This window comes from Scyliorhinus canicula, chromosome 5 (assembly GCF_902713615.1).
Source record: "Scyliorhinus canicula chromosome 5, sScyCan1.1, whole genome shotgun sequence".
Taxonomy (NCBI): Eukaryota; Metazoa; Chordata; class Chondrichthyes; order Carcharhiniformes; family Scyliorhinidae; genus Scyliorhinus; species Scyliorhinus canicula.
Window position 1 is genome coordinate 176672863 of NC_052150.1, and position 26974 is coordinate 176699836.

General features: G+C 46.8%; 1 long non-coding RNA gene across 1 annotated transcript in view; it reads right to left on the reverse strand.

Annotated features, from left to right (window-relative positions):
* LOC119965650 overlaps positions 1-4303 on the reverse strand; it is a 28282-nt gene extending 23979 nt beyond the window's left edge. The window contains exon 1 of the long non-coding RNA XR_005460593.1: positions 4230-4303. This is a non-coding gene — a long non-coding RNA (uncharacterized LOC119965650). The remainder of the gene's footprint in view (positions 1-4229) is intronic.
* Between the last annotated feature and the right edge of the window lie 22671 nt (positions 4304-26974).

A 26974-nucleotide genomic window follows, 5' to 3' on the forward strand; every position in this document is an offset into this window, starting at 1 on the left:
TACCGCTAAGTGTCCAAAATATTAGGTGGGGTTATGGGGTTACGAGGATGGGGCCTGCGTGGGGTGCTCATTCAGAGGGCCAGTGTAGACTAGATGGGCCAAATGGCCTCCTTCTACATTGTAGGGATTCTAAGATTCTAGCTCGATGTACAGCTTGGCCTGTAAGGATTCTCGGAAGTATCTTGGGATATTTTAATGTGTTAGAAAGGCACTATTCCAATGCAATACTTGAGACTCGTATCAGGTGTGGAATTGAAGATCAACAAAACCAAATTTAAAAGTAATAATTTGCAATATCAAAAACAAATATTTGTTTTTTTTTTAATTTAACATTAGCTTTATAGAGAAATACAGCACAGAACAGGCCCTTCGGCCCACGATGTTGTGCCGAACTTTTGTCCTAGGTTAATCATAGAAATTTGGACACTAAGGGCAATTTTTCATGGCCAATCCACCCAACCTGCACATCTTTGGACTGTGGGAGGAAACCAGAGTACCCGGAGGAAACCCATGCACACACGGGGAGGATGTGCAGACTCCACACAGACAGTGACCCAAGTCGAAATCGAACTTGGGACCCTGGAGCTGTGAAGCAATTGTGCTATCCACAATGCTACCGTGCTGCCCTTAAGAAGAAGTTAATCTACACTCCATTATTCTACCCTAATCCATGTACCTATCCAATAGCCGCTTGAAGGTCCCTAACGTTTCCGACTCAACTACTTCCACAGGCAGTGCATTCCATGCCCCCACTACTCTCTGGGTAAAGAACCTACCTCTGACATCCCCTCTATATCTTCCACCATTTATCTTAAATTTATGTCCCCTTGTAATGGTGTGTTCCACCCGGGGAAAAAGTCTCTGACTGTCTACTCTATCTATTCCCCTGATCATCTTATAAACCTCTATCAAGTCGCCCCTCATCCTTCTCCGTTCTAATGAGAAAAGGCCTAGCACCCTCAACCTTTCCTCGTCTGACCGACTCTCCGTTCCAGGCAACATCCTGGTAAATCTCCTTTGTACCTTTTCCAAAGCTTCCACATCCTTCCTAAAATGAGGCGACCAGAACTGCACACAGTACTCCAAATGTGGCCTGACCAAGGTTTTGTACAGCTGCATCATCACCTCATGGCTCTTAAATTCAATCCCTCTGCTAATGAACGCTAACACACCATAGGCCTTCTTCACAGCTCTATCCACTTGAGTGGCAACTTTAAAAGATCTATGAACATAGACCCCAAGATCTCTCTGCTCCTCCACATTGCCAAGAACCCTACCGTTAACCCTGTATTCCGCATTCATATTTGTCCTTCCAAAATGGACAACCTCACACTTGTCAGGGTTAAACTCCATCTGCCCCTTCTCAGCCCAGCTCTGCATCCTATCTATGTCTCTTTGAAGCCGACAACAGCCCTCCTCACTATCCACAACTCCACCAATCTTCGTATCATCTGCAAATTTACTGACCCACCCTTCAACTCCCTCATCCAAGTCGTTAATGAAAATCACAAACAGCAGAGGACCCAGAACTGATCCCTACGGTACGCCACTGATAACTGGGCTCCAGGCTGAATATTTGCCATCCACCACCACTCTCTGTCTTCTATCGGTTAGCCAGTTTGTTATCCAACTGGCCAGATTTCCCACTATCCCATGCCTCCTTACTTTCTGCACAAACCTACAATGGGGAACCTTATCAAATGCCTTACTAAAATCCATTTATGGAATGCATATTAGGTTTTGTCCATTGTAGGGCAGCACGGTGCCACAATGGTTAGCACTGCTGCCTCACGGCACCGAAGACCAGGGTTCGATCCCGGCCCCGGGTAATTGCCCGTGTAGAGTTTGCACGTTCTCCCCATGTCTACGTGGGTCTCGCCCCCACAACCAAAAAAAAAGTGCAGGGTAGGTGAATTGGCCACGCTAAATTTCCACTTAAATGGAAATAAAAGATTTGGGGACTCTAATTTAAAAAAAAGATTTCATCCATTGTATGCACATAATCGACTTTTTATCTTGTGCTGTTGGTGTTAGCCAGTGACAGAAGCTGACTCTGTCTCAGATGATTTATTGTGAATCAGCCAACTCCGCTTGTTTTGCAAGTTTTGCCAGCAACATCTGTGCATGTCGTATTTTCAAAATCTGAGGAGAAAGAAAAAGAGAAAGAGAAAGGAAGCAAAGGAGAAATCTGCAAATGCAGGTCGAGAGAAACTGAGAAAAAGGCAACTATAGAAGTAGATGGCACATGAAAAATCAAGTATACTGTTATTATTCCAGTTCCTTTGCACCAATTTTTCTTTTCCACTAGTTGCGTGTTATTCTTCAATTTGTTTTCCACTTAAATTTATTTATTTTTGTTACTTGTGCAAGCATTTCACCTTTTGAATAGTTTGGGGACAATCTTCATTCTTTACTACATGCTTTCAGTATTTGGATTTCAGTGCAGTCAAAGCTTTGCGCTACTGTGGGTAAAGTTGACAGGCATATGCTACTGAACCACTACGGCCATATTCTTTAAAGGGCTCTGCAGATAATAAGTCACACAGTTCCTTAAAAAAGTTGCCAAATTCTTCAACTCAGGGGTTCTGCGTTGAATTTCAACTGAGCAGTTGCAAGCTCAAGTCTTAAAATTGTCTGTCATCCAACAACAGGTCTCTCAGTTAGGTGACTATTTAAAGTAGTATGTGGAAATGAAAATTCTGCCTTGATAGAACACAGACATAGAATTCCTACAGTGTAGAAGGAAACCATTCGGCCCATCGAGTCTTCACCGAACCCCAGAAAGGGCAATTAACCTGGGCCCACTCCTACTTTCCATCCCCGTAACCCCACTGTAGTAATCCACGGGAGGCAGGAGTTCCGTCACCACACCAATATTTATTTACAATAACGATATTACAGGAGCAGCTACAAACATTGCTGCTAGCAGTCCAGTCAACTTAAGACTGGCTCACAAAGCCTACACAGGTGATTATATGGGCCCCCTCAATGAGCTATCATTGAGGGAGCTCATACTCCAATTGGCCAACCAATAAAGCCAATTGGAGTTCATTACACCCACTATCCACCTAACTTCAGACACTATGGGGCAATTTATCATGGAAAACCCACCTAACCTCCACACCTTTGGATTGTGGGAGGAAACTGGAGAATCCGGAGGAAACCCACGAAGGCACAGGGAGAATGTGCAGACTCTGCACAGACAGTCAGTCACCCAAAGTTGCAATCAAACCTGGGTCCCTGGCGATGTGAGGCAGCAGCGCTAACCACTGTGCCACCGTGTCGCCCTGCAAGAGAGTGGAAGAGAAAATATAATTCCCCAACCATGCCAAAAGCAAACCCTTTGTTTGTTAACAAGAACCTAATTGTTAACAAGTCACAGCTGAAGACATTTTGGCTTAGGTAGATTGAACGATTGGCTCAAAACCGATCATTTGCACCTCCAGGCAAAGGGTTCCTTTATGATGAGGCATTTTGGGGCACAAATTATAAGGACAGTTGAATGTGAATTATTTTGAATTGGGCAATAGATATAAGCCCAAAATCAGGAGGGCAAATACCCACTTCAAAAGCAGGCACCACTAATACAGAAATGTAGTCCTGTCAAACTGCAAGTAAATATGTAGCACGTTAGGTAATGATTCAGTTGTTATTATTGGTCAGGCAAATAGTGTCCTGCAATGCCTATCAGATGGTGAAGGCTTGTCAGGTGGTGGCGGCTCGGACAAGCCAACAATTTGAAAACCATATGACCTGCCGAGGTGGGATGTCAACCTATAGCCTGAATAAAATTGTGGTTCCCAAGGCAAACATCACGGGTCGTAAAAAACGCATGAAGCATGTATAATTCCTCACTTGCATAACAGCATTTCTACACAAAAGCATGACATTGCTCAATTACCTTGATGTCTGCTGACAACACAGTGCAAATCTACAACGAAGACTGTCCTAACATCCTGGCTAAAAGAGAATATGCTGTGCAAGGTGCTTTATAGTAAAATATTAATACTCAAACTCTGAAGAAATGTTTGAAGGGACTTCAATATCCCATAATTAATCGTGGTTAAGAATCAATATACATTAGTTTCACAAAAGATTTCCACCCAGAGTGATTGAAAAACACACAAATGTGTTTATCTTCCAGCTGTCATGCTTTTCCTCACCCCCACCCCTACCCCACACACCCCGCACTTTTTTTTGTGTGGTCTTATCAGCGATTCCTCACTTACTCTGTCCTTGACTCATCAACTGTTTGCAGCTTGATGATTGTGTTTCTCATTTTGTCACGTTGGGTGGTGCTGCTGTTCTCAAAGGGTTAATAGTTCCTACCCACCAGAAATGAGTCATGATTCTACATGGCCAACCCGAGCCTCAGTACAGCCTCTTTACCAGAGGGATTTGCTTTTTCTTTGTTTTTTTTTTAATTGGCCCAGCACAAGTGTTGACTGTGAAAGCCAAACCAGACTCTGGGCTCAGCTTGTGCTTGGTTTGACCTAGACAATGGCTGGTTCACCCACCTCCATAATTAAACTTCCAGGAATGAAAAGCAAGCTTCTGTCTCATCAGTACATTACCGCTGCACTCCCGTCTAATTACTTTTAATGGGGAAACCAAACAAAAGTGGCACAGCCAATTCTTTTCTTCCACTAATAATTTCCAAGCTATCCTCCTTGGGATCGTTATATTAATTAGAACTTCTGCTTCTTGATTAAAATCTGTAAGCCTATGGTATTTTTATTAGGAGTAGGAGGATAAGCAAGAAAAATTAAATTCAATTGGAAGGGGCATAAAGCATTTGATATTTTATCCAGAATTGATAACAGTAACAAAACATCCCAATGACGCAGCAGATGTAAACACTGGATTAAAATGCTTTGGCTTTTGGAGAAGGAAACGTAACAAAGTGGTGGCGGGATCTTCAGCTGTTGATTATGTTTCTAGTGGCCGCACAACACCCAGAATCGACTATAGTGCATGTATCAAATCAACTGAACAATCGTGTTTGGAGCTTTACCAGTTTCTAAATATAGGTTTGCGGCATTAGAAATGCTACAATTACCAAGCCAGTAGCTGTGTGTATGATTGTTTGGAAATGCTATTGCCTATTAACAAGGTAAATGATCTATGATTTTCGAGAGGGGAATTATTGTGTGTGTGGGATGCAGTATAAGCATAGAAGCTGAACAGCAGGGCAGTTTGACACCCTAATATAAATAGTGAGGATGTTATGAAAATGAATTCCAAAACTGCCTGCTTGGACATCATACAAATTCATACACATTTTCTCTGATTTTTAAAATGCATTATTTATCAATGTTCAATGGACCAGCCCTGGGTACCAGGTTAGGTCAGTCAGGGTTGCTTATTCTTTAATGTTTCTATCGTGTCATAACTTGCACCCGCATGGGACTTACGGGGTGGGAACGATTGTATTCCCCATGTCCCTTGCGGAATACGGGCTTCCTTGCTAAGAGGGTGGGGAAGCTCAATTAACATTGTAACTTAGGTCGGGCAGTTCGGTACCGGCCGACTCAGACATGTGGTTGGTACCACCGGGAGCAGTGAACCTTGTAAATAAACCTTTGTTTCTTTCATTACAACTCTGTGTGGGCTCTCAATGTCTTCATAAAATATAGTATTGGCTAATTTCAATAAGGGGCTAATCCCTTACAGTGGATTGGGCTTGGGGAGGTACAGGCGTTGTGGCGGGGGCTCGGGACAACATTTAAAAATGGTGCCCCAATCTCTCCCTGCACTGAGGAGTTTCAGCTGGCAGGGCTCCGCAGTGCAGGAAATCTGACTAAGTGCGGCCTTGGCCGCGCGTTCCTCGCTGAGGCCCCATATCTAATCGGAGTCACGTTAGATAGTGTTGTGTTTCTCGGAGCTGCGAGCGCGGGGAAACACATGGCTAAATGTGCTCGCTATGGGACATCGTTCCCATTTGGTTACATCGTGCCTATTGTGGGAAACCCAAAGTGTGAAGAGTAGACCTGATAAGAACAGGTCTAAACCTAATGTATTTCTTTGGATAACCAGAGGAAATTTTTGACAGAAGATGGGCATGCACCTTCCACATAGAAGCCTTGGAAGATAGTCAGCGCAAGTAATTGGAGGCCAGAAGGTCAGGAAGGAGAAAGTGCCGCACATCCACCAGGAAAAAGGAAATGGAGGAAAAGGAGAGGCAGGGCAACCTGGTGGGAAGGATGTATAGACCTAGGACATCACACTACCCTAAGTGCTTCATCAATTACCTTCCTACCATCATAAGACAAAAGTGGAGATGTTCTTTAATGATTGCACTATGTTTAGCACCATTCACGACCCCCCAGATATTGAAGCAATCTCTGTCCAAGTAGAGCAAGACCTGGACAATACCCAGGCTTGGGTTTAAAAAAAATCTTTATTAATATCACAAATAGGCTAAATAAACACTGCAATGAAGTTACTGTGAAAATCGCATAGTTGCCACACTCCGGCGCCTGTTTGGGAACACTAAGGAAGAATTTAGAATGTCCAATTCTCCCAACAAGTATGTCTTTCGGGACTTGTGGGAGGAAACCAGAGCACCCGGAGGAAACCCACGCAGACACAGGGAGAACGTGTAGACTCCGCACAGACAGTGACCCAAGCTGGGAATCGAACCCAGGTCCTTGGAGCTGTGAAGCAACAGTGCTAACCACTGTGCTACTTTGCCACCTTTGACAAGTGGCAAATAACATTTGCGGCTCCCAAGTGCTAGGCAATGCTCATCTTCAACAAGAGACGATCTAACCATCGCCCCTTGACATTCAGTGACATTACCATCACTGAATCCCGCACTATCAATATCCTGAGGGTTACCATTGAACAGAAACTGAACTGGACTAGCCATGTAAATATTGTGGCCACAAGAGCAGGCCAGAGACTAGTAATCCTATGGCTGATCCTCCTTAGCTGCTCCAAAGCCTGTCTACCATCTATAAGGAACAAAGCAGGAGTGTTATGGAATACTCTCCACTTGCCTGGATGAATGCAGCACAACACTCAAGAAGCTCGACACCATCCAGGATTAAGCAACCCACTTGATTGGCACCCCTTCCACAAATATTCAAACCCCTCACCACCGGCAAACACCGGCAGCAGTGTGTACCATCTATAAGATGCACTGCAGGAACTCACCGAGACTCCTCAGGTGGCATCTTTCAAACCCACAACTGCTGCCATCTAAAACGCCAAGGGCAGCAGACATATGGAACACCACCACCTGCAAGATGCCCTCCAAGTCTCACAAAGAATCATAGAATCCCTAGAATGCAGGAGTAGGCCATTTGGCGCATTGATTCTACTCCGGCTCTCTGAAAGAGCATGCCACACATGCCCACTCCTCCCGCCCTATCCCAATACTCCCTTAACTAACCATCTTTGGGCACTAAAGGGCAGCACAGTGGCACAATGGTTGGCACTGCTGCCTCACAGCACTAGGGACCCATGTTTAATTCTGTGTGGAGTTTGTAATTTCTCCCTGTGTCTGTGTTGGTTTCCTCCAGGTGCTCCGGTTTCCTCCCTTGGTCCAAAGATGTGCAGGTTAGGTGGATTGGCCTCTGTGCCCTTTAGTGTCCAAAGGTGGTTAGGTTAAGGGATTTGTGTTTGTTCCAGGGGGTGGATGAGGAAGGGAGGATGGAAAATCATACTAGCTGATCAGGATGGACTGTCACAGCTTATGTTGGCTACCTGTCTCCATGGAAACTGAAGGCAATGTTAAACGTTTTGTTAATTTACATTTTGCAGTTTTGGAGAGTCAAATCTATCACCTCATGTTTGCTAAATCTATTGCCGGTAGTTTAAAATCTGTCCCCAATTCACAGACCATAACAATGTTGGATATCAGAAATACACGGGTGTTCTGAGCACCCAATGTCATGAGAGTATAAATGATAGCAAATATTTTGGATGATATATTCCTATAATTTAGATTACCTTTGAATGTGCCCACTCGTACCAGTATGGAGATTTTCTGTATTCCTGCCATTTACAGCAGAGAAGCCCACAAGTGTTTTTGAATCATGAGAAGCACTTGGCATGGCTTCCAAAGAATTCTGTGGTCTTCTGGAATTATATTAGGGAATTAGTCTAACACCAGTGAAAAATCCTTGCCAAACACTTGTCCAAATACATAGCATAATCTGTAGCCTTCTAAGGGATGGAACTGAGAATACTCAGCTCTTTTCAAATCACATGACCCTTCTTATCGTTGGAAGGCAGCTAAGTAACACTAAACTACACTGTGACTTAGGATTTAAATACAAGATAAATTTGTTAAACAGTAAACGGACAAGCTGTTTCTGTAGTAATGATGGATTTTTACAGGTTGAGGGTGCCGAAACCACACCCAACCTTCGTCCTTCTCCAACCAGGCTCAGGACTGGCCTCAGCAGAGTTAGAGTGACTTTGGCATGTCTTGTATGGAATGTGGCTGTGATGTTACAATGGATTACTCACTGCCACCCTCCTAATGCTTGTGCTGAGCATCTGCTGAGTATGAGGCCAATTCCATGGGTGTAGTGTTTTTCTTGCCTGGAGAACAGGATCACTGCACCTTCACTGCTCTTTTATCCTTATCCTGTCCATCAAATCTTGCTAATAGCTAAGATGTCAAGTCGATACATTTTCATTTTTCACAGCACCTGGAACATCTTGGCACAGTGGAATTGTGGTTAGATGCTCCAGGTGCTGATTCTGATGATGGAATTGAAGATTGGGCTTGTCAAGGATATGACTTCCTTTTGGTTTACATCCAATCCCATCATATGCGCATCTTCGCATGTGCTGTCCCTTCTTTGCCATCATATGCTGATAGACTACTTGTTGGAGTTTTCAGGACATACCTAACTGTTAGTAACTGGCTAAGTCTTCAGTATGGTTCTCCTCAACAGATTGACAGCAGACAGAGACGGTACCCTTTGCGAAGAACAGGCAGCTTTCTGGGGAGGTCGATCATGTTGTGAGCAGATCTTTACACTCTGGAACATCATGGAGCAGAGAATCAGAAGTCGCTTGTTATCAACTTCATTGATTTCAAGAAGACTTTCAATAGCATCCATCAGCAGTCACTCCAGTACATCACAAGACAGTACAGCATCCTAAAGCGGTATATTAACATCTTCAAAGCCTTATACCATGACTCCAGTTCACGTCTCAAGACCAGCACAGCACCACAGGCTCCTTCAACACCATCAAGAGAGTATGGCTGCATACTCTCCCATTTCTTTTCCACTTGGTTATCCATTTCATTATGAGGGAGGTGATGGTGGCTGCAGACGTTTGCATCCCATGGCAATACTATTGGTTGACGGACCAGAATTACACAGTCAACATCTCCTTGATGGTCAACGAAGTGTGAGTACTTCAAGATATAACTACAAGGGGCAGCAGAGTGGCACAGTGGTTAGCATTGCTGCCTCCGGGAGGCTGGAGTTGAATCGTGCCATGACTAACCTTTCAAAGCATTTCATAATGATGGATGTCAGAGCCACTGGATGATAGTCATTAAGGCACACTGCTTGGCTTTTCTTTGGTACAGGGATGATGGCCATCTTCTTGAAGCAGATTGAGCATGTTGATCACTTCCCTTACCTAGGAAGTAACATCTCCAGCGAGTGCGATGTGGAGATCGACATCCACTCAAGGATGGGCAAAGCAATATCTGTCTTCCAACAGCTCCACATGTTCTGGACATCCAGCACCATCAACATGCCATGAAGCTGTGACTTTTCATGTTCATAGTAGAACCAATTATAATTCAGCGAGATGTGGAAGAGAATGGCAAAGGTGTCACATAAGTTGGATGTCTTTAACCAACGTTTTCAATGCAAGATTTTTTGCATAACATAAGAGGAAGAGCATCACCAATGAATAAGTGCTGCAGATGACTGATCAGAAACACCTGTAGGACATTGTGATGGAGTGACGAATGAGGCAGGCAGGACACGTATTTCACCTACTGGCATCACAAGTGGAATGATTCAGCGGACTCATGTTAAAGTCCGCTGAACAGTGCGTTTAATATGGTGCTTCATGGCAGCCACAGTGCATAGCTAACACTAACATAACTAACGTAGTACTCGTGTTTTGAAGTGTAATTACTGTTGCAAAATAGAGAAGGACAGAAGCCAAGTAGGATGGTTACGACCCGGTGGAAAAAGAAGATGGGACCTGTTGAAGATCATTTAAGGAAGATCGTCAAGAAAAGGATGCTACCGAGACTGGATTGAAAGAAATTGCAATGGACCGGGGCTGATGGTGGAACCTATTGTCCTGCGTAGGTCTGGAGGAATTAAGTCTAAATCAAACACGCAAAGAGTAGCAGTAACACAGTATACCTTTTTACTATAAATGTCAAATAAATGTTAAGCTTAATTGGCTCCTCATGTAGTAGTAAATAATAAATTGTTCACAACTACTATGTTGAGCGATTAAACAATTTACACCAGCAGGTCCTCTCCTTTTCTCAGCATCAGTGGAAGCTGAATGAATGAGCTATCTATTTTGGAAGGCTGCAAACAGACTCACTCATGTGCTAAAGAGAGGAGAGAACTGAATGAATTTAAATAAAAAGCTGTTAAGCTCAAAAAACATAAAAGATAGTTAAATAAATCCCGAAAGAGATTTGTATTTGAATTGATTACTTAGCCCTTCTCTTAATCTGCCCCAGACAAATTGACTGATTGGTGGACAACTGTGTCATGTTAGTCTGAGGCTTTTTGGAGGTTGATTTTTAATCCCCATGTACTGTGCAGTACAAAGCCGTATCAAACTCAATCTAGGATAAAAATACTTCATTTCTCTCACAGTTGTGTCATGAGTGACACCAAAATGTATATATAGATAAAAAAACTTTGAAATAAATGTTTTACATTCTTTAAGGTCCTAAACTAATGGTGAGATAGGAAACCCAATAGAGAGATAACATAGTGGGGTGGGAATAGGTTCATAAGCAGCATAAACACCTCATAAACTTGTAGGGCTGAATGATCTATTTCTCTGGTTGCAAATAGTCTGCAATAGTAAACTTGGGATATCCCAAAACACTTCATTGCGAAGGTAGGACTCATGTTTTGATGTGTAATTACTGTTGCCACATAGGGAAAGGCAGAAGCCAAGTTGCACACGGCAAGGTTCCATAAAGAATATATGATCTGATAATCTGTTTTTAGTGACAGCACAAAATGAATAGCAGAGGAAGCCCTTCCCCCAAAATCTTAAAACAACTGAAAAGGCCAATTATTTTCAGATTAACACAAGGGAACAATGACAAATTCTGGTAAATGCATTCACAACGTATAAGTAATATTTGGCACGATTCAGAGACCCTGGTCCGGAACCGAGCGCAATGGGTGAATCGTGGACGAGCCCCAAATTGGGCTGGCACTGCCATGGTGACAGGGGCACTACCAGGGTGCCAGGCTGGCAATGCCAGGGTGCCCAGGTGTCAGGTTGGCATTACCAGTGTTAGAGCCTGGGGGAGATGAGGGGGGAAGTTTCCTGGGGGCCTCCCCAAGGTTGGTGGGTAAGTGGAGGTCAAAGGTCCAGGTCGGGGCCTGAGGGGGGGAGATAGGGGCAGTCTTTCAAAATGCGGTCTTGATCTGCATCTGCCTTGATCTCCCTCTAAGTGTGGCCTTACTGGGGAGAAACTCTGCAAGGCCAAAAAGAATGGCAAAGTGCCATTGGATAGCGGGATGCTTCTTGCCACTGCAGCCGCCGAGATGCACCCTGTTAAACGCGCTGTTCAGCAGACTTCAACTTGAGACCGCTGAATTGTTCCACTTGCAGTGTTTTTTGTCTATGATTATCATAATTACCTGAGAAAGGATGTACTGGCACAGGAGGGTGTGCAGAGGAGATTCACTAGGTTAATCCCAGAGTTGAGGGGGGTTTGATTATGAGGAGAGGTTGAGTAGACTGGGACTGTACTCGTTGGAATTTAGAAGGATGAGGGGGGATCTTATAGGAACATATAAAATTATGAAGGGAATAGATAGGATAAATGCGGGCAGATTGTTTCCACTGGCGGGTGAAAGCAGAACTAGGGGGCATAGCCTCAAAAATAAGGTGAAGTAGATTTAGGACTGAGTTTAGGAGGAAGTTTTTCACCCAAAGGGTTGTGAATCTATGGAATTCCTTGCCCAGTGAAGCAGTTGAGGCTCCTTCACTAAATGTTTTCAAGATAAAGATAGATAATGTTTTGAAGGACAATGGAATAAAGGGTTATGGTGCTCGGGCGGGACAAAAGATTAGCCACAATCTCATTGAATGGCGGAGCAGACACGAAGGGCCATATGGCCATACTCCTGCTCCTAGTTCTTATGTTCTTATAATGGCTAGTCGCAAGTGTGACCAGTCAATCTTATTTGGAAAACTTGCATAATTGACAATGTTCATTTGCTTACCCAACTTGAAATTCAATTATTTGGAACGATCAAATACAGAATATATATCAGATGCCATTCTTTTAGTTTCTGGAAATTTTTGGCACTCAGTGCTGTCTCACCTTCAGGGTTCTGGTTTTACCAATAAATCTCTTTGCAGATGCCAATTCCTAAATTGTTCATAAATGTTACATAATTACAAAATTAAATTATATTCATGCCTTTGGTCCTTCAAATGAACTGCGTCCACTGTTACTTAAATTTTCAATTGCATAAAAAAAGGATTGCATAAGAAAAAGGATGCAAGATGATGGCGCCGGAGCGAGGCGACTCTCTGCAAGCTCTCCCCAACAGATCCACTTTTAACTTTATTTATACTCGTTCTAACCTTTTAAAAATTAATTCTAAAGCTAACATTATTACTAACCTCTCTCTCTTATGTTCTCTTGCAGGCTTGAAGATCCTCCGAGTCCCTTGGAGACCTTGTGACCTGACCCGACCTGGAAGAAGATCGGGCCCAAACCGGAAGTGAAGCCCCGACCTCGATTTGGAGCCGACCCGGGCCTCGGAGCTCAACCACCTACCTTCCACAAGGGCGGACGTCTCCCATCGGATCCCAGGATCATCCAGCAGCAGCCGCCGACCGAGAAAGCGAGGGAAACGCAGCGGTCTGCAGGTTAGACTGAAGGAACGCGGTTTCAAGGCCCCTCTCCCCAGCATACTCCTGGCAAACATCCAAGCGATTGAAAACAAGCTGGATGAACTTAACGCCAGACTTACCTCTCAGAGGGAAGTAAGAGACTGCTGTGTGCTCTGTTTCACAGAGACATGGCTCACCCCCGCCTCACCGGACTGTGCCATACAACCTGAAGGCTTCTCTATTCACCGGGCGGACCGCACGGCATCTTCAGGCAAAGCGAAGGGTGGAGGGGTTTGCCTCCTCATCAACTCCTCCTGGTGCTTGGATGTGGTGACCCTGGCGACCTACTGCTCCCCAGACCTGGAATACTTGACCGTAAAGTGCCGCCCATACTATCTTCCACGTGAGTTCACTTCAGCCATTATCACAGCGGTCTACATCCCACCCCAGGCAGAAGTGAGGAAGGCGCTGGATGAACTGTACACAGTCATAAACAACTATGAAACAGAACACCCGGAGACCCTGTTCATTGTGGCCGGAGACTTCAACAAAGCCAACCTCAAGAGTGTACTGCCAAAATTCCACCAGCGCATTTCCTGTACCACCAGGGGCGACAACACTCTTGACCACTGCTACTCAAAAATCAAGGGCGCCTACCGTTCCATCCCCCGACCGCACTTTGGGAAATCAGACCATAAGACTGTGCTCCTTCTCCCGGCTTACAAGCAGAAACTCAAGCGGGAGAATCCAGCTAAGAAGGTTGTGCAGTGCTGGTCTGAGGAGACAGAAGAGCTCTTACGTGACTGCTTGGAGACAGTGGACTGGTCCATATTTAAGAACTCAGCGACTAACTTAAATGAGTATGTCACCACCGTCACAGACTTCATCAGCAAATGTGTAGACGACTGCGTGCCAAAGAAAGCAGTACGTATGTTCCCCAACCGGAAACCATGGCTCAACCGCGAGATTGACTCCCTGCTGAAGGACAGATCTGAGGCATTCAAGGCAGACGACCCTGTCCTATACAAGAAATCCAGGTACGACCTCCGCAAAGCCATGCGAGATGCCAAGAGAGAATATCAAACTAAACTGGAGTCACAGACAGACTCTCGGCGGTTGTGGCAAGGACTAAGCAACATAACGGGCTACAAAGCGAAGCCGAGCAGTATCTCTGGCAGCAGTGCACCCCTCCCCGATGAACTTAATGCATTCTATGCTCGGTTTGAGCAGGTAACCAACAACCCGCTATCGAGTGCCCCAGCAACCCATAATTCACCCATACCCACCATCACAGTTTCCGAAGTCAGATCGGCCTTCCTGAAAGTGAACCCACGGAAGGCGATGGGCCCGGACGGGATCCCCGGTCGTGCACTCAGAGCCTGCGCGGACCAGCTGGCAGAGGTTTTCACAGACATCTTTAACCTATCCCTACTCCACTCCGAGGTCCCCACCTGCTTCAAGAAGACCACCATCATACCGGTACCAAAGAAGAACCAGGCAACGTGCCTCAATGACTACCGCCCGGTGGCCCTGCCATCAGTTGTAATGAAGTGCTTCGAGAGGCTGATCATGAAGCGCATCACCTCCATACTCCCGGAACGCCTTGACCCACTTCAATTCGCATACCGTCGCAACCAGTCCACATCAGACGCCATTTCCCTGGCCCTACACTCATCCCTAGAGCATCTCGAAAACAAGGACTCCTACATCAGACTCCTATTTATTGACTACAGCTCCGCCTTCAACACCATAATCCCAGCCAAGCTCATATCAAAGCTCCAAAACCTAGGACTTGGCTCTCCACTCTGCAACTGGATCCTTGACTTTCTGACCAACAGACCACAGTCAGTAAGAATGAACACCAACACCTCCTCCACAATAGTCCTCAATACCGGTGCCCCACAAGGCTATGTACTTAGCCCCCTACTCTACTCCCTGTACACACACGACTGCATGGCAAAACTTAGTTCCAACTCCATCTACAAGTTTGCTGACGATACGACCATCGTGGGCCGGATCTCGAATAACGACGAGTCCGAATACAGGAGGGAGATAGAGAACCTAGTGGAGTGGTGCAGCGACAACAATCTCTCCCTTAATGCCAGCAAAACTAAAGAGCTGGTCATCGACTTCAGGAAGCAAAGTACTGTGCACACCCCTGTCAGCATCAACGGAGCCGAGGTAGAGATGGTGAGCAGTTTCAAATTCCTAGGGGTGCACATCACCAAAAATCTATCCTGGTCCACTCATGTGGACGCTATCACCAAGAAAGCACAACAGCGCCTTTACTTCCTCAGGAAACTAAGGAAATTCGGCATGTCCACATTAACCCTTACCAACTTTTACAGATGCACTATAGAGAGCATCCTATCGGGCTGCATCACAGCCTGGTATGGCAACTGCTCGGCCCAGGACCGCAAGGAACTTCAGAGAGTCGTGAATACCGCCCAGTCCATCACACGAACCTGCCTCCCATCCATTGATTCCATCTACACCTCCCGCTGCCGGGGGAAAGCAGGCAGCATAATCAAGGATCCCTCCCACCCGGCTTACTCACTTTTCCAACTTCTTCCATCGGGCAGGAGATACAAGTCTGAGAACACGCATGAACAGACTCAAAAACAGCTTCTTCCCCACTGTCACCAGACTCCTAAATGACCCTCTTATGGACTGACCTCATTAACACTACACCCGTGTATGCTTCATCCGATGCCAATGCTTATGTAGTTACATTGTATATATTGTGTTGCCCTATTATGTATTCTCATGTATTTTCTTGAATTCTGTTTAATTCCCTTTTCTTCCCATGTACTGAATGATCTGTTGAGCTGCTTGCAGAAAAATACTTTTCACTGTACCTCGGTACACGTGACAATAAACAAATCCAATCCAATCCAAAAGGATTTCAAATGCACACAAGTTACAGTATAGGATAATGAAACTTGACAGCACAACCTTTCTTCACAAAAATTTAAATATTTTGCAAGCATCAATACAACGGAAGGGGGTGCATTGTATTAAACTTGTTTTCTTAAGGCCATTTTAATGCTGGAAAAGAACAAAGCAGCAAGCTTTTTTTGTGAATGATACCTACTATTGTACTAGCAATTGCTTTTCATCAATGTTTTTAGCGATTATGGTGTATTTTTGTGTTCTGTGATCATGATCAAGAAGATGAAGTGGACTTAATGTGCCAGATAATTGCTGTTGAAACATACTACAATTAGCGGCAAACCTAGAAAATTCAGTTTGGGGGGCAAGAAACTGGAGTCTCACACTAGCATTCTGGAAATAGACAAAGATAACTATCTAGGAATGGAAACAGATTTGGCCCATGTAGAGTTTTTAAAAATTAATTTAAGAGATGTCGGCGTCGCTGGTTAGGTCAGCAATTATTGTTCATCCCTAGTTGTGCTTCAGAAGATGGTGGTAAGTTGCCTTCTTGAATCGCTGCAGCCCCTGAGGTGTAGGTACACCCACTGTGCTGTTAGGGAGGGATTTCCAGGTAGTTGCCCCAGCGACAGTGAAGGAACGGCGATATATTTCCAAGTCAGGGTGGTGAGTGACTTGGAGGGGAACCTCCAGGTGGTGGGGTTCCCAGGTATCTGCTGCTCTTGTCCTTCTAGATGGTCATGGTCGTGGGTTTGGAAGTTGTTGTCTAAGGAACCTTGGTGAGTTACTGCAGTGCACCTTGTAGATGGTACACATGGCTGCCACTGTTCATCGGTGGAGGATTTAAATGTTTGTGGAAGGGGGACCAATCAAGAAGGCTGCTTTGTCTTGGATGGTGTTGAGCTTCCTGAGTGTTATTGGAGCTGCACTCATCCAGGCAAGTGGACAGTGTTCTATTACACTCGTGACTTGTGCCTTATAGATGGTGGACAGACGTTGGGGGGAGGGGGGGGGGGGGGGTTGTCAGGAGATGAGTTACTCGCCATATGATGCCTTTAATTTGCCCCGTAGGCACAGTATTAATATTGCTAGTTCAGCTCAGTTTCTGATCAGTGGTAACCCCCACGATGTTGATATTGGGGGATTCAGCATTGGTAATGTCAAGGGGTGATGGTTCAATCCTCTCTTGTCATTGCCTGAGATGGTAATTGCCTGCCACTTGTGTGGCACAAAGGCAATTTGCCACTTATCAGCCCAAGCCTAGATATTGTCCAGGTCTTGCTGCATTTGGACATGGACTGCTTCATTATCTGAGGAGTCGGGAATGGTGCTAAACATTGTGTAGTCATCTGTGAACTTACCCCTTCTGACCTTATGATGGAAGGGTGGTCATTGATGAAGCAGCACAAGATGGTTGGGCCTAGGACGCTATCCTAAGAAACTCCTGCAATGATGACCTGAAGCTGAGATGATTGACCTCTGACCACCACAACCATCTTCCTTTGTTCCAAGTATGACTCCAAACAGTGGGGAGTTTTCCCATTGTGAACCAAACATGGGTAGAAAGGCTGAAGAGTAGGACAGCTAATGAGCAGTGGCTGTTGTTTAAGGAGATACTCAATTCCTCACAACTAAAATATATTCCAAAGAGGAAGAACGGTGGTAAGAGGGGTATCCATGGCTAAGCAAGGAAGTTAAGGACAATATAACGACGGGCGGCATGGTGGCACAGTGGTTAGTACTGCTGCCTACGGCCCCGAGGACGCGGGTTCAATCCGGGCTTTGGGTCACTGTCCCTGTGGAGTTTGCACATTCTCCCCGTATTTGCATGGGTTTCACCCCTACAACCCAGAGATGTGCAGGCTAGGTGGATTTGCCAAGTTAAATTGCCTTAATTGGAAAAAAATAATTGGGTATTCTAAATTTATTTTTAAAAAGACACTATAAAGACAAAAACAAAGATATGCCATGTTGCAAAGGCCAATGGCAGGCTGGAGGATAGCAAAAGCTACCCTAAGGAACTCCTGCAGTGATGACCTGGAGCTGAGATGATTGACCTCCGACCACCACAACCATCTTCCTTTGTAAGTATATAAGTACATAAAAGGGAAGAGAGTCACGAAAGTGAATGTTGGTCCCTTGGAAGATGAAACTGAAGAGGTAATAGTGGGGAACATAGAAATGGCAGAGATGCTAAATCAATATTTTGCCTGTTTTCATGCTGGAGCACACTAGTACCATTCCTACAGGAACGGGTAATTCAGAGGTAATAGAAAGGGTGGAACTTGGAACAATCAGCATCAACAGGGAAGCAGTACTCAACAAACCTTTGGAATTGAAGGCAGACAAGTGTCCCAGAACTGATGGCCTACATCCTCGGGTGTCAAAGGAAGTGACAGCGGAGATATTGGATCCATTGGTTATAATATTCCAAAATTCCCTGGACACAGAAAAGGTTGCAGTGGATTGAAAAAAGGCTCAAATTTGCCCGTGCCAAGGGTGGCATGGGCCCGCGATCGGTGGGCACCGATCGCGGGCAGCGGGTCCGGTACCCGCGCACTCTTTGTTCCTCCGCCGCCCTGCAGGATCAGTCCGCGGGGCGGCTGAGGGGCATGACGGCCCGCGCATGCGCAGGTTTGATGCATATGCGTGATGACGTCATCCGCGCATGCGCGGGTTGGAGCCGCCCAACCCGCGCATGCGCGGCTGACGTCATCGTGCGCGGCGGTCGCTAAGCTCGCTAGCGACGGTCGCTAAGCCCGCGATGCCGTGTTTCGCGGGGCCGCGCTGCTAGCCCCGCCCGGGGGGGAGAATCGGGTGCCGGGAGGGGGCGCGGAGGCTGCCGTGAAACATGGCCAGTTTCACGGCAGCCTTTACGACTCTCCGCATTTGCGGAGAATCGCGCCCAAAATGACCTTATTCAAAAAATTACAGACCAGTTAGTTTAACATCAGTTGTTGGGAAATTGTTAGAATCCATTATTAAGGAAGTCAAAATGCAATCCATCAGAGTCAGCATGGTTTTATGAAGGGTAAATTTTTTGACTAATTTGCTCGAGTTCTTCGAAGATGTAACAAGCCAAGTGGATAATGGGGATCCTGCAAATGTAATATATCATGGGAGAAATTCTCCGACCCCCAGCAGGGTCGGAGAATCGCCTGGGGGCGCCTAAAATCCCGCCCCCGCCATGGCAGAGATTCTCCACCACCCGGGAAGTGGCGACGGCGGAATCTCGCCACTCCAATCGGAGAGGCCACTGTGGCGATTCTCCGGCCCGGATGGGCCGAAGTCCCGCCACTGGGAGGCCTCTCCCGCTGTCGAGGTTTAAACCACCTCTGGAACGGCGGGCTCAGCGGCGCAAGCAGGCCCCCGGGGTCCTGGGGGGGCAGGGGGCGATCAAAACCCGGGGGGTGCCCCCACGGTGGCCTGGCCCGCGATCGGGGCCCCCCGCTCAGACTCCGGGCCAGTGCCCTGGCTGCTCTATTTTCTTCCGCGGCCGCCACGGCCTCCGCCATGGTGGAAGCGGAAGAGAACCCCACATCGCGCATGCGCCGGCAATGACGTCAGCGGCCAGCTGCCGCTGACGTCACTGCCGGCGCATGCGCGGACTGGCGAAAGCCTTTCGGCCAGCCCCGCTGCCGGGGGCGCCGGTTTTTTGCGCCAGTCTTCTGGTGCCAACCGCTCCGGCGCGGGGCTAGCCCCCAAAGGTGGGGAGAATTCCCCACCTTTGGGGAGGCCCGACCCCTGAGTGGTTGGCGCCACTCCCCTACTCCGGGACCCTCCGTCACGCCGGGTAGGGGAGAATGCCGCCCCTGGACTTCCAGAAGGCATTTGATAATGTGCCACACAGAAGGTTAATTCACAAGGTCAGATCACATAGGGTTAGGGGTAATTTACTGGCTTGGGTGGAAGATTGGCTGATGGACAGAGAGTTGGGATAAATGTAACTACTGGGGTACCACAGGGTTCGGTCCATGAGTCCCAACTATTTACAATCTATATCAATTACTTGGATACAGGGATAGAACATTCTATAGCCAAATCTTCAGATGGCATTAAAATAGGTGGGACAGTAAGTAGCAATGAGGAAATAAGAACCTTACAAATGAATATAGATAGATTAGGTGAGTGGGCCAAAATGTGGCAGATGGAGTTCAGCATGGATAAATGTGAGGTCATCCATTTTAGTCGGAAAAATGAAAAGGCAACTTATTATCTAAATGGGGAGAGACTTCGGGTGTTCTGATGATGATGGATCTGGGTGTCCTCGAGCATAAGTCAGAGAAAATGCATGCAGGTACAGCAGATAATAAGGAAAACAAATGGAATGTTGGCATTTATACCTAAAAGAATAGAGTATAAGGGTAAGGAAGTGTTGTTACAACTATACAAGACATTGGTGAGATCGCATCTGGAGTATTGTGCACAGGTTGGTCCCCTTATTTGAGGAAAGATGTAGTTCAGAGGAGGTTCATCAGATTGATTCCAGAGATGAGGCTTATGAAGCGAGATTGAGCAGTTTAGGCCATTACTCTCTAGAGTTTACAAGAATGAGGGGAGATCATATTGAGTTAGATAAGATGATTAAAAGGTATGGATGAAGTAGACGTGGAGTGGATGCTTCCTCTTGTGGGGCATTCTAGAACAAGAGGTCATAGTTTAAGGATAAGAGATAGCAAATTTAAAACAGAGATGAGGAGTATCTACTTCTCCCAAATGGTCACAAATCTGTAGAATTCGCTACCCCAGAGTGCGGTGGATGCTGGGACAGGAATAAATTTAAGGGGTTAGACACGTTTTTCATTCGTAATGGGTTAAAGAGTTACGGAGAATGGTGGGGCATGCTCCAGAGGCTAAATTGCCTTCACCTGCTACTAGTTCTTATGTTCTAAGAAATAACTATTCTGTCTAATTCCAGCTTCCATCTCTTGGTCTGTAGCCCTGTAGGTAACAGCATCGTAATCACAAATCTGGTGTTCTTGATTAATAAGGGGATTTCTTGATTAATAAGGAAATCAGGATTATGGGGAGATGGCAGGGGAATGGGCTAAGGAACATATCAGCCATGAATGAATAGCAGAGCAGACTCGATGGGCCCAAATGTCTAATTCCGTGTCGCGTCTTTTCGTCCGACATCACTTCGTCCAACGACACTTCGTCCACGTCTTTTGGTCCAACGTCTTTTTGTCCGCACGTCTTTTGGTCCAACGTCTTTTTGTCCAATTATCCAATTACAAATTTAGCTGGACTTACCTGGTGATTTTTCTTAACTAGAAATAACTGCAAATTATCTTCGATGTAGTGCAGTAACACAGACAATATGGAAAACATTGCAAACATTGTTAGAAATACTTGTTTAGAGTTCGAATGCTCTTATTTGACTGTTAAGTGCATGAAACTAGAAAGTATTTGCACGAAGATTATTAGTTTCTCCATTTCCCACACTAAAATTCATGGCTTCTCGGAATGAGCTGCCAATTAGTGCCCAATTAGAGACAGTTTTGTGGTACACGTCCGTGCCAACTGGATACTGAATGGAGACTGCCCAAACTCTCTTTAGCCTGGCCCCTTACAAGCTCATTACATCTGACAGCACTGGGGTTGCGTTTAGGTGAAAGGCCAATGTCTGATCAACGGGACCAACCCTTTCCCACAAAACTTCATAAAATGTAGCCGATTTAATTTATTTTAAAAAATCTGCGAGGGACATGCAGAGCGTTGTCACTCACGCCTGTGAACTTCTGTTAAATGAACGTTTGATAGTTCATTAAGGGAGGCATATGCAGGGTGACACCGAAATGTCAATTCCGGTGATTGACATTTTAAAATATATCCATCATTTGGGGCACTGGCGCCTGGCATATTTTAATGCAAAGGTCTTTGCAAAATGTGAAATGACAGCTTTGCGATTCGCAGATATTAAACTGATTGTCGGAAGGAACTCGGTTCCCTTAAGTACACTAACACAGCAAAATCTGAATCAATCCGTACATGATCGGAATATACATTATTCAATATAAGATTTCAACCCTCTGCTAGGTAAAGTGCAAACACCCCTCTTGTAGAAAACACATACGAAAGGTGTATCACAAGGAATGGCGTGATTATGACAAATTGCAGCATCGGTTTTCAGTGATGTCCCCACTGCTAGCTACAGAGCCGGATCAAATTTAGACTGATTAAATGTTCTGTTTATATAATCCCTATTTCAATAATCCACGCAGAGATCAACTCTGGCAATATAAGTCAAGTTACAAAAAGTCTTTGACAAAAAAAATCATCCGACAAAAAAACGTAACAAGTCACAAAAAGTCTTTGACGAAAAAAATCATCGGACAAAATGACGTTGGACCAAAAGACGGGCGGACAAAAAGACGTTGGACCAAAAGACGTGGACGAAGTGTCGTTGGACGAAATGACGTCGGACAAAAATACATAGCACCACCTAATTCTGCCCATATATCTTATAATAATAATTTTTTTTGTAACAAGTAGGCTTACATTAACACTGCAATGAAGTTACTGTGAAAAGTTCTGAGTTTCCACATTCTGGCACCTGTTCAGGTACACAGAGTGAGAATTTGGAATGTCCAAATTACCAACAGCACGGGCTAGATTCTCCAGTTGCTGATGCCCAAACCGCGTTCGGCAAATGGCCGGAGAATCACATTTCCTGATCGAATCGGGGCGGCGCCACTTTCGCGATGCTCTACCCCCTCCAAAGCGCCGCATGCCGTATCGAGGGCCTCAGGCCATTGCCTGAGGCCCGCACCCCGATGCTCCGCCCCTGACCGACCGGACTCAGTCCAGCACCACCACAGTCGGGGGAGGGCCGATCCGCGGGTCGGGGGGACATTATTCGGGGCTGGGGACACTGTGGTGCGGCAGTCCGGGGCGCACAAGACGGCCGAAGGGGGGGACTATTTCGCGGGCGGGGTCCACGAGCGGCCTCTGCCATGAAGCACGGCACGGCCGCTGCAGGCCGCAGTCATGCCATGGACCCGGCAATTCTCGGGGATGTATTGGCAGCTAGAGCCGTGTGCTCTACTCTGCCATCTACTTTAGCCCCCCAGCAAAATGGGGAATTGGTGGCCGTTTTACGCCAGTTTTCCTGCCACCGTTCCCACACCGGTGTGGGGACATAGCCTCAGAATTGGAGAATCCAGCCCCATGTCATTCGGGACTTGTGAGAGGAAACTGGAGCACCCGGAGGAAACCCAGGCAGACACAGGGGGAACGTGTAGACTCTGCACAGACAGTGACTCAAGCCGGAATCGAATCTGGGGCTGTGAAGCAACAGTGCTTAGCACTGTGCTATCATGCCGCCCAATGGTGTTAGAATCATGCTATTGCTCAAAGGATAGTTGGACAGTGCTAACTGTTGTAAAATATGAAGTCAGCTCTTGTGGTGTGAAATCATTTCTGATTGCAGTAGATCCGATTCATTTTATTTCACCCCTCAATAATTAAAAGAAAGAAAAGACTTTCAACCCTTGGCTAATCTGGATTCCAGCCACTCTCCCAAACGGAAGAGGACCATGCTTTAACTCCCTGTTGTACTCAGTTTGGTGTGTTTTTCATTAATCTACAGAACCTTTATTGCTTATTGGTTGAGAATCAAAGGTCACTCTGACTGCAATTTTATGCTTAAGATAAATGTTTATATCTTCTGTGAATGTAATCTAAAGATAGGAGCAAATAATTGCCTACAAGAAAATAATAGTGTACTAATTCTTAGGAAGAAATATAAAACCCGGCTTATGTGGGCATGAGGGGGGGTCACACAGCATTCATGAGTATTAGCTATTGGGACAACCTGCCATCAGTGGGTGTGTGACAGATTAGAACTGCCTGGTGTTTGAGTATTGGGAGGTTCAGGATTGTCTGTCAGTTTTGTGTATTGGATGGATCAAGATTGCCTGGTGTAGCTGTGTATTTGGGGGATGTGATATCAGCCTCCTCCAGAAACGTGTCCAGTTCCATTTTGAATATTTGTAGCAATTGCTGGACCTGTTTCACAAGCTGACAATCTATTTGAAAGGCCCATGATTCATCTGGGAAAAGTAAAACCTAGGTTACAGAGTTTGTACATTTGGACCCTTGTTCTCCCTCGTGTATCTAGTGTAGATAATTGCTCTATGTGTTCACATTCCAGCGCCTTCATCATTTTAAACCATCAAAGTCTCCCTGAAGTCCACACTTAGGAAGGGTCAGAGGTTCCAGCTCCCTGAGCACACTGTGATAATTAAGGGTTTTTAAACAAGGTGTTAATCAAGTGGCTCTCATTTGAATCTTTTCTAGGTCTCTATTGTTAATGGTATATTAATTGTATTCAGGTCGTGGGCATTAGTTGGTATTAGTTTCTTTGGGGGGGCAGGGTTCCATGGTGGGGGAGGGGGAACCTCCATGGTGGGAGGAGGGGGAGTGCATGGTTGGAGGGAAGGAGAGCTAAGCAGTGGGACCTGCCCCTTACATTTATTTTCTTCATTAGTTTAAAAGTACCACACGAAAACCTGCCAATGCTGCCCCTGGCTACCCTCTGCTTTTCCTGCCCTAGGACCAGTTGTGACAAGGTCCAAGCCTGACATTGTTAACAACCTCGTTGACAAGATTGGAAAGTGCTGTTGTGTAATAAAAACAACTGTACTCTGACAAGATTAATTGTGAACTTTTTTTACAACTCCTCCTGGCCCTGATTTAAGGACTAAGCATCAAGCAATCACCTTGCAGAGAGTCACGACCTTGGGCGCGATTCTCCGCACCCCACGCCGGGTGGGAGAATCGTGTGAGGGCCGGGCGAACCATGCCACGCCGCCCTGGCACCCCCCGCGATTCTCCCAACTCCCCAAAAATGGCAGGTCGCGTTTTTCGACAGGCCGCTCGGAGAAACGCCGCTCGCCGTTTCTCACGGCGACCGGCGATTCTCCGGCCTGGATGGGCCGAGCGGCCTGCCGAACCCGACCGGTTCACGCCGGTGCCAACCACACCTGGTCGCTGCCGGCGTGAACAGCGGGCAACCGGTGAGTGTGGGGCCTGTGGGGGGGGCGGAGGGAGGATCGAGCACCACGGGCGTGCTCAGCAGATGTCTGGCCCGTGATCGGTGCCTACCGATCGTCGGGCCGGCGTCTCTAAAAGACGCACTCTTTTCCCTCCGCCGCCCCGCAAGATCAAGCCGCCATGTCTTGCAGGTCAGCGGAGGGGAAGATGGCAACCGCGCATGCACGGGTTGGCGCCGGCCAACCTGCGCATGCGCGGCTGACGTCACTTCGGCGCCGCCGGCCGTGTCATTCCCGGCGTGCCGCTTTGACGCAAGCGTCAAGGCCGGCCGTTTGGAATTCACGCGCCGCCGCTCCTAGCCCTGCCGGGTAACACTCCGGGTTACACTCCAGGTTTCACTCCGGCGTCGGCACTTAGGGCGCGATTCTCCGCTGCCCACGATGGGTTGGAGACTAGCGGGAGGGCCTTCCCGACAATTTTCCCGCCCTCCCGCTATTCTCCCCCCCCCACACCCGCCCCACGACACGAATCGCTGCTTGCCGTTTTTTACGCCGAACAGCGATTCTCCCCAGGCCGATAGGCCGAGTTCCCAGGCCTTTACGGCCGTTTTCACGAACGCAATAACACCTGCTCTCACCGTTCGTGAAAATAGCCGCAAAGTGCCGTCCCGGACAACCATGGCACCGATTGGCACGGCCGCACCACGGCCGTGCCAAGGGTGGCATGGGCCTGCGATCGGTGGCTACCGATCACGGGCAGCGGGTCCGATACCCGCGCACTATTTGTTCTTCCACCGCCCCGCAGGATCAGGGGGCGGCTGAGGGGCATGACGGCCCGCGCATGCGCGGGTTTGACGCATCTGCGTGATGACGTCATCCGCGCATGCGTGGGTTGGAGCCGTCCAACCCGCGCATGCACGGCTGACATAATCGTGCGTGTCAGCCGCCGTGACGCTTGGCGCACGGACTTAGCGATGGTCGCTAAGCCCGCGATGCCGTGCTTCACGGGGCCGCGCTGCTAGCCCCGCCCGGGGGGGGGGGGGAGAATCGGGTCCTGGGAGGGGGCGCGGAGGCTGTCGTGAAACACAGCCAGTTTCATGGCAGCCTTTACGACTCGTCGCATTTGTCTCCCGTTGGGAGAATCGCGCCCCTTATCTCTTCTGGAGTCTCCTCACCATGATGCACAACCTCATAGACCCCAAAGGCCAGGCAGCCTGCTTCGACCTCCTACCCAATGTGAATAAACAAGACCAACTTTGTAGATCTATTCTTTCAGCCTATTCCTGACTCATGGAACTTGTTTCCTCTCATCTGGACATTACTTCTTTTCTCCTCTTGTCCAGTCACTTCCGATCTATATGCACTGCTCTGGTGATGAACTTTGCAGCTTTAATCAGTTCCACATTTCTGACCCTAACAGTCTCTTTTTCACTATGGATGTCATATCTTTCTGGCTGTTTTCATAACCATTTTTTATGATGTCACTCTACAAATTACTGGTTTAACTAATTTTTTTTAAATTACCAGGTGGGTTTTGACCTCACACTTTCTGGAGAGCTACATCAGTCTTTTAACCATTATAATACCAGATCCCTTAAGAAAGCTGGCCATATCGGTTTTCACTGTGGCGGCGCAGACTTCCACTTTGGTCCTGTTGAGCAACAACCTTATCTCTGAGTCAGGCTTTAGCTCTCTGCTTCAGACTTCAGCACATAATGTAGGTTGAAACTCCATCGTAGGGATTAGGGAGTGGTACTTTGTTAGAAGTGCTATATTTCAAGTGAGATGTTTAAACCTGAAAATACTCAGCAGGCCTGAAAGCACCGGTGCAGAGAGGAAAAACCGAGTTGATGGGCCCGATTCAGTGGACAAATGTTTAAGTCTGCTTTTGGGCGTGTTTGGGGTGTTTCTCGGCTGCTGCAGCGCCGAGATTCACCCCACTTTTCACCGGCACCTTGCCATTTGTTTTGACCTTGGGGGAGTTTCGCCCCGCCAAGGCCACAGAGAGATTTCCTGTTGGCGAGCTGATCTCACCAGCGGGA